We start from the raw sequence: 7,603 nt of genomic DNA, 5'->3' as shown, positions 1-7,603 counted from the left end.
CTAGAGCTCAGAAATTATTATGTAGAAAGCTGGAACGCAAATGGCGCACGACTAAACTTGAGGTGCACCATCAAGCATGGAGTGATGGTTTAATAACTTATAAACGCATGCTTACCTTAGCTAAAGCTAAATATTACTCAAATTTCATCCACCGTAATAAAAACGATCCTAAATTTTTGTTTAGTACGGTAGCATCGCTAACCCAACAAGGGACTCCTTCTAGTAGCTCAACCCACTCAGCTGATGACTTTATGCAATTCTTTAGTAAGAAAATTGAAGTCATTAGAAAGGAGATTAAAGACAATGCGTCCCAGCTACAACGGGGTTCTATTAACACTGACACGATGGTATATACGGCGGATACTGCCCTCCAAAATAGTTTCTCCCGTTTTGAGGAAATAACATTAGAGGAATTGTTACAACGTGTAAATGGAATAAAACAGACAACATGTTTACTTGACCCTCTTCCTGGGAAACTGATCAAGGAGCTCTTTGAATTATTAGGTCCATCAGTGCTAAATATTATAAACTTATCACTCTCCTCGGGCACTGTTCCCATAGCATTCAAAAAAGCGGTTATTCATCCTCTTCTTAAAAGACCTAACCTCGATCCTGACCTCATGGTAAATTACCGACCGGTGTCTCACCTTCCCTTTATTTCAAAAATCCTTGAAAAAATTGTTGCGGAGCAGTTAAATGAACACTTAGCGTCTAACAATCTATGTGAAACCTTTCAATCCGGTTTCAGGGCAAATCACTCCACGGAGACAGCCCTCGCAAAAATGACTAATGATCTATTGCTAACGATGGATTCTGATGCGTCATCTATGTTGCTGCTCCTCGATCTTAGCGCTGCCTTCGATACCGTCGATCATAATATTTTATTAGAACGTATCAAAACACGAATTGGTATGTCAGACTTAGCCCTGTCTTGGTTTAACTCTTATCTTACTGATAGGATGCAGTGTGTCTCCCATAACAATGTGACCTCGGACTACGTTAAGGTAACGTGTGGAGTTCCCCAGGGTTCGGTCCTTGGCCCTGCACTCTTCAGCATCTACATGCTGCCGCTAGGTGACATCATACGCAAATACGGTATTAGCTTTCACTGTTATGCTGATGACACCCAACTCTACATGCCCCTAAAGCTGACCAACACGCCGGATTGTAGTCAGCTGGAGGCGTGTCTTAATGAAATTAAACAATGGATGTCCGCTAACTTTTTGCAACTCAACGCCAAAAAAACGGAAATGCTGATTATCGGTCCTGCTAGACACCGAACTCTATTTAATAATACAACTCTAACATTTGACAACCAAACAATTAAACAAGGCGACACTGTAAAGAATCTGGGTATTATCTTCGACCCAACTCTCTCCTTTGAGGCACACATTAAAAGCGTTACTAAAACGGCCTTCTTTCATCTCCGTAACATCGCAAAAATTCGCTCCATTCTGTCCACTAAAGACGCTGAGATCATTATCCATGCGTTTGTTACGTCTCGCCTCGACTACTGTAACGTATTATTTTCGGGTCTCCCCATGTCTAGCATTAAAAGACTACAGTTGGTACAAAATGCGGCTGCTAGACTTTTGACAAGAACAAGAAAGTTTGATCACATTACGCCTGTACTGGCTCACCTGCACTGGCTTCCTGTGCACTTAAGATGTGACTTTAAGGTTTTACTACTTACGTATAAAATACTACACGGTCTAGCTCCATCTTATCTTGCCGATTGTATTGTACCATATGTCCCGGCAAGAAATCTGCGTTCAAAGGACTCCGGCTTATTAGTGATTCCCAAAGCCCAAAAAAAGTCTGCGGGCTATAGAGCATTTTCCGTTCGGGCTCCAGTACTCTGGAATACCCTCCCGGTAACAGTTCGCGATGCCACCTCAGTAGAAGCATTTAAGTCTCACCTTAAAACTCATTTGTATACTCTAGCCTTTAAATAGACTCCCTTTTTAGACCAGTTGATCTGCCGTTTCTTTTCTTTTTCTTCTATGTCCCACTCTCCCGTGTGGAGGGGGTCCGGTCCGATCCGGTGGCCATGTACTGCTCGCCTGTGTATCGGCTGGGGACATCTCTGCGCTGCTGGTCCGCCTACGCTTGGGATGGTTTCCTGCTGGCTCCGCTGTGAACGGGACTCTCGCTGCTGTGTCTTGGATCCTCTTTAGACTGGACTCTCGCGACTGTGTTGTATCCATTGTGGATTGAACTTTCACAGTATCATGTTAGATCCGCTCGACATCCATTGCTTTCCTCCTCTCTAAGGTTCTCATAGTCATCATTGTCACTGACGTCCCACTGGGTCATTATTGTCACCAATGTCCCACTGGGTGTGAGTTTTCATTGCCCTTATATGGGCCTACTGAGGATGTCGTGGTGGTTTGTGCAGCCCTTTGAGACACTAGTGATTTAGGGCTATATAAATAAACATTGATTGATTGATTGATTGAGTGTGTTGTCAAGCTTATGAGATGTGATGCAAGTGTAAGCCACTGTGACACTATTGTTATTTTTTAAATATATTTTTATAAATTCCTAATGATAATGTCAATGAGGGATTTTTAATCACTGCTATACTGAAATTATAACTAATATTAATACTGTTGTTGATAATCATTTTTGTTTCACTACTTTTGGTTTGTTCTGTCGTGTTTGTGTCTCCTCTCAATTGCTCTGTTTATTGCAGTTCTGAGTGTTGCTGGGTCAGGTTCGGTTTTGGAATTGGATTGCATTGTTATGGTATTGCTGTGTATTGTTTTGTTGGATTGATAAAAAAAAACCCTAATATATATAAATACATATGCATGATTACATATGTATAATGTATATTATTTATTAATTCAAATTAGCAGAAATTACCAGTATAATCATTTCTGTATTATTTTAATGAATTTGTCCCATTTTATTCATTTTACAACTGTTGAAATTTTAAGTTAATTCGTTAGAAAATTAAAATGTAATCCTCGTGGCAAATGTAATGTTGCCTCTGCTGGTTGACCAGTGATTGTCAAATACAGGCTTTATCTAGCGGTATGCCAGAGAATCACTTAATTGAATATGTTAAACACAGTGTTGTTGTTCAAACGGTGGCCCAAAATATCAGATATGGTTACAAAATATAAACCCAGCCTTGTTTGTAATGAATACTTAGGCCTACTACGCTACTGTATTTTGATGTTAGTGCTACTGGGAGAGTCAACTGTTTTCTGAGCTGGTACTTGGTGGAAAAAAAAGTTTTAGAACCACTGTTTTAGACTTAGATTATGATATTTTGTACACTTAAAATGATCATTCCTATATTCTAGACATTATAGACACTTTGTGGTGCTGTCTAATAAGAGAATGTGTCAAAATATTTGTAAGGTACTACACATTCACGGTGGAAGAGGGGTTAGTGCGTCTGCCTCACAATACGAAGGTCCTGCAGTCCTGGGTTCAAATCCAGGCTCGGGATCTTTCTGTGTGGAGTTTGCATGTTCTCCCCGTGAATGCGTGGGTTCCCTCCGGGTACTCCGGCTTCCTCCCACTTCCAAAAACATGCACCTGGGGATAGGTTGATTGGCAACACTAAATTGGCCTTAGTGTGTGAATGTGAGTGTGAATGTTGTCTGTCTATCTGTGTTGGCCCTGCGATGAGGTGGCGACTTGTCCAGGGTGTACCCCGCCTTCCGCCCGATTGTAGCTGAGATAGGCGCCAGCGCCCCCCGCGAACCTGAAAGGGAATAAGCGGTAGAAAATGGATGGATGGATGGATACACATTCCAGCATAACATGTATTTGTTTGTGTCCTATCTTGTAGTAGCTCCTTTGTAATTGGTTGAGAGAAGTCACATGGTTGTACTACCTTTCTGGTGAGCAAACATGGTTCCTTAACCCAGTGGTTCTCAAATGGGGGTACCCCTGGGGGTACTTGAAGGTATACCAAGGGGTACGTGAGATTTTTTTTTAATTTAAAAAAAAAAAAAAAAGAAACAATTCAGAAATCCTTTATAAATATATTTATTGATTAATACTTCATCAAAATATGAATGTAAGTTCATAAACTGTGAAAAGAAATGCAACAATGCAATATTCAGCGTTGACAGATTTTTTTGTGGACATGTTCCATAAATATTGATGTTAAAGATTTCTTTTTTTGTGAAAAAATGTTTAGAATCCAGATGGATCTCTATTACAATCCCCAAAGAGGGCACTTTAAGTTGATGATTACTTCTATGTGTAGAAATCTTTATTTATAATTGAATCACTTGTTTATTTTTCAACAAGTTTTTTACTTATTTTTATATCTTTTATTCCAAATAGGTAAAGAAAGACCACTACAAATGAGCAATATTTTGCACTGTTATACAATTTAATAAATCAGAAACTGATGACATAGTGCTGTATTTTACTTCTTTATGTCTTTTTTTTCAACCATAAATGCTTTGTTCTGATTAGGGGGTACTTGAATTAAAAAAAATGTTCATAGGGGGTACATCACTAAAAAAAAGTTGAGAACCACTGCCTTAAAGGCCTACTGAAACCCACTACTACCGACCACGCAGTCTGATAGTTTATATATCAATGATGAAATATTAACATTGCAACACATGCCAATACGGCCTTTTTAGTTTACTAAATTACAATTTTAATTTTCCCGCGGAGTTTCCTGTTGAAAACGTCGCGTGTTAGTGACGTTATTGGTTGGAAAGGACATATTAGCCAGCACCACTAGCGGCTAAAAGTTGTCTCTTTTCATCGCGGAATTACACAGTATTCTGGACATCTGTGTTGCTGAATCTTTTGCAATTTGTTCAATTAATAATGGAGAAGTCAATGTAGAAAGATGGAGGTAGGAAGCTTTAGCCTTTAGCCACACAAACACACAGTGTTTCCTTTTTTAAAATTCCCGGAGGTGAAGCTTTACTATGGATCAGAGCGGTCAAGCGAACATGGTTCGACCTCTTGTCAACCGGCAGGTTTCGGTGAGAAAATTGTGGTAAAAACGTCGCCTCTTACCGGAGATCAGCGGAGCTTGCGCTGTCCATGCAGCTGCCGTGACTTCCCTTAGACACTGGCGTCAACACACCCGTGGACACACCCCTCCGACTATCAGGTACTATTTAACTCCCTAAAACACTAGCAACACAATAGAAAGATAAGGGATTTCCCAGAATTACCCTAGTAAATGTGTCTAAAAACATCTGAATCGCTCCCAATGCAATCGCCTTTTTTTTTCCTTTACTTTTTTTCTAGTCCTTCACTATCAATATTCTAATCCATGAATCTTTCTTCCTCGCTTAAATTAATGGAGAAATTGTCGCTTTTTTTTTTTTTTTTTCTAAGGCTTCACGGTGGAAGAGGGGTTAGTGCGTCTGCCTCACAATACGAAGGTCCTGCAGTCCTGGGTTCAAATCCAGGCTCGGGATCTTTCTGTGTGGAGTTTGCATGTTCTCCCCGTGAATGCGTGGGTTCCCTCCGGGTACTCCGGCTTCCTCCCACTTCCAAAGACATGCACCTGGGGATAGGTTGATTGGCAACACTAAATTGGCCTTAGTGTGTGAATGTTGTCTGTCTATCTGTGTTGGCCCTGCGATGAGGTGGCGACTTGTCCAGGGTGTACCCCGCCTTCCGCCCGACTGTAGCTGAGATAGGCGCCAGCGCCCCCCACCACCCCGAAAGGGAATAAGCGGTAGAAAATGGATGGATTGTCGCTTTCTAGGTCCGAATAGCTCTTGATGCTGGAGGCTCACATTATAAACAATGTGAGGATGTGAGGAGCCCTCACACCGGTGACGTCATCGTCTGCTACTTCCGGTAAAGGCAGGGCTTTTTTATTAGCTTTATCGTCGACGTTCTCTACTAAATCCTTTCAGCAAAAATATGGCAATATCGCGAAATGATCAAGTATGACACATAGAATGGACCTGCTATCCCCGTTTGAATAAGAACGTCTAATTTCAGTAGGCCTTTAACCCCTAAAACGCGAGTTTGGCCTTTTGGTGGCCGTGTATTTGAGAAAATAAACAGCGAATAAAAAAATATCGAAATGTCGATCCAACAGGCTTTGGTATCACATTGCCATATATGACACACCCCTCCGACTATCAGGTACTATTTAACTCCCTAAAACACTAGCAACACAATAGAAAGATAAGGGATTTCCCAGAATTATCCTAGTGAATGTGTCTAAAAACATCTGAATCGCTCCCAATGCAATCACCTTTTTTTTCTTTTCTTTTTTGCTAGTCGTTCACTATCAATGTCCTAATCGATGAATCTTTCTTCCTCGCTCAAATTAATGGAGAAATTGTCGCTTACTAGGTCCGAATAGCTCTTGATGCTGGACGCTCACATTATAAACAATGTGAGGATGTGAGGAGCCCTCACACTGGTGACGTCATCGTCTGCTACTTCCGGTAAAGGCAGGGCTTTTTTATTAGCGACCAAAAGTTGCGAACTTTATCGTCGACGTTCTCTACTAAATCCTTTCAGCAAAAATATGGCAATATCGCGAAATGATCAAGTATGACACATAAAATGGACCTGCTATCCCCGTTTGAATAAGAAAATCTAATTTCAGTAGGCCTTTAACCCCTAAAACGCGAGTTTGGCCTTTTGGTGGCCCTGTATTTGAGAAAATAAACAACAGAGAATAAAAAAATATCGAAATGTCGATCCAACAGGCTTTGGTATCACATTGCCATATATGAGACACCCCTCCGACTATCAGGTACTATTTAACTCCCTAAAACACTAGCAACACAATAGAAAGATAAGGGATTTCCCAGAATTATCCTAGTAAATGTGTCTAAAAACATCTGAATCGCTCCCAATGCAATCGCCTTTTTTTTTCCTTTTCTTTTTTTCTAGTCCTTCACTATCAATATCCTAATCCATGAATCTTTCTTCCTCGCTCAAATTAATGGAGAAATTGTCGCTTTCTAGGTCCGAATAGCTCTTGATGCTGGAGGCTCACATTATAAACAATGTGAGGATGTGAGGAGCCCTCACACTGGTGACGTCATCGTCTGCTACTTCCGGTAAAGGCAGGGCTTTTTTATTAGCGACCAAAAGTTGCGAACTTTATCGTCGACGTTCTCTACTAAATCCTTTCAGCAAAAATATGGCAATATCGCGAAATGATCAAGTATGACACATAGAATAGACCTGCTATCCCCGTTTGAATAAGAACATCTAATTTCAGTAGGCCTTTAACCCCTAAAACGCGAGTTTGGCCTTTTGGTGGCCGTGTATTTGAGAAAATAAACAACAGTGAATAAAAAAATATCGAAATGTCGATCCAACAGGTTTTGGTATCACATTGCCATATATGGATTGATCCGCCTACCACGCCCATGCACCTGCGCAAACGCAGTGTTACGTAACAACATTGGCATAAATGAAAACAAATGTCAAAAAGTGACATGTTTAAAGTGGGAATATGTGGATTAATATTGACAAGGTGGATTATTTACGCGGCGGAAGGAAAAGAAAGAATGTTCGATAAACTACGAGAAAAAGTTACACATTAACCAAGAATGTTCTGATAACAGCAGAGTGGGTCATACCACTTAACAAAGTAGGGGACATCAAATTTGTTTGTGTCCAGTTT

This window comes from Nerophis ophidion, linkage group LG21 (genome assembly GCF_033978795.1).
Source record: "Nerophis ophidion isolate RoL-2023_Sa linkage group LG21, RoL_Noph_v1.0, whole genome shotgun sequence".
NCBI classification, from domain to species: domain Eukaryota; kingdom Metazoa; phylum Chordata; class Actinopteri; order Syngnathiformes; family Syngnathidae; genus Nerophis; species Nerophis ophidion.
This window is presented reverse-complemented; position numbering follows the sequence as displayed.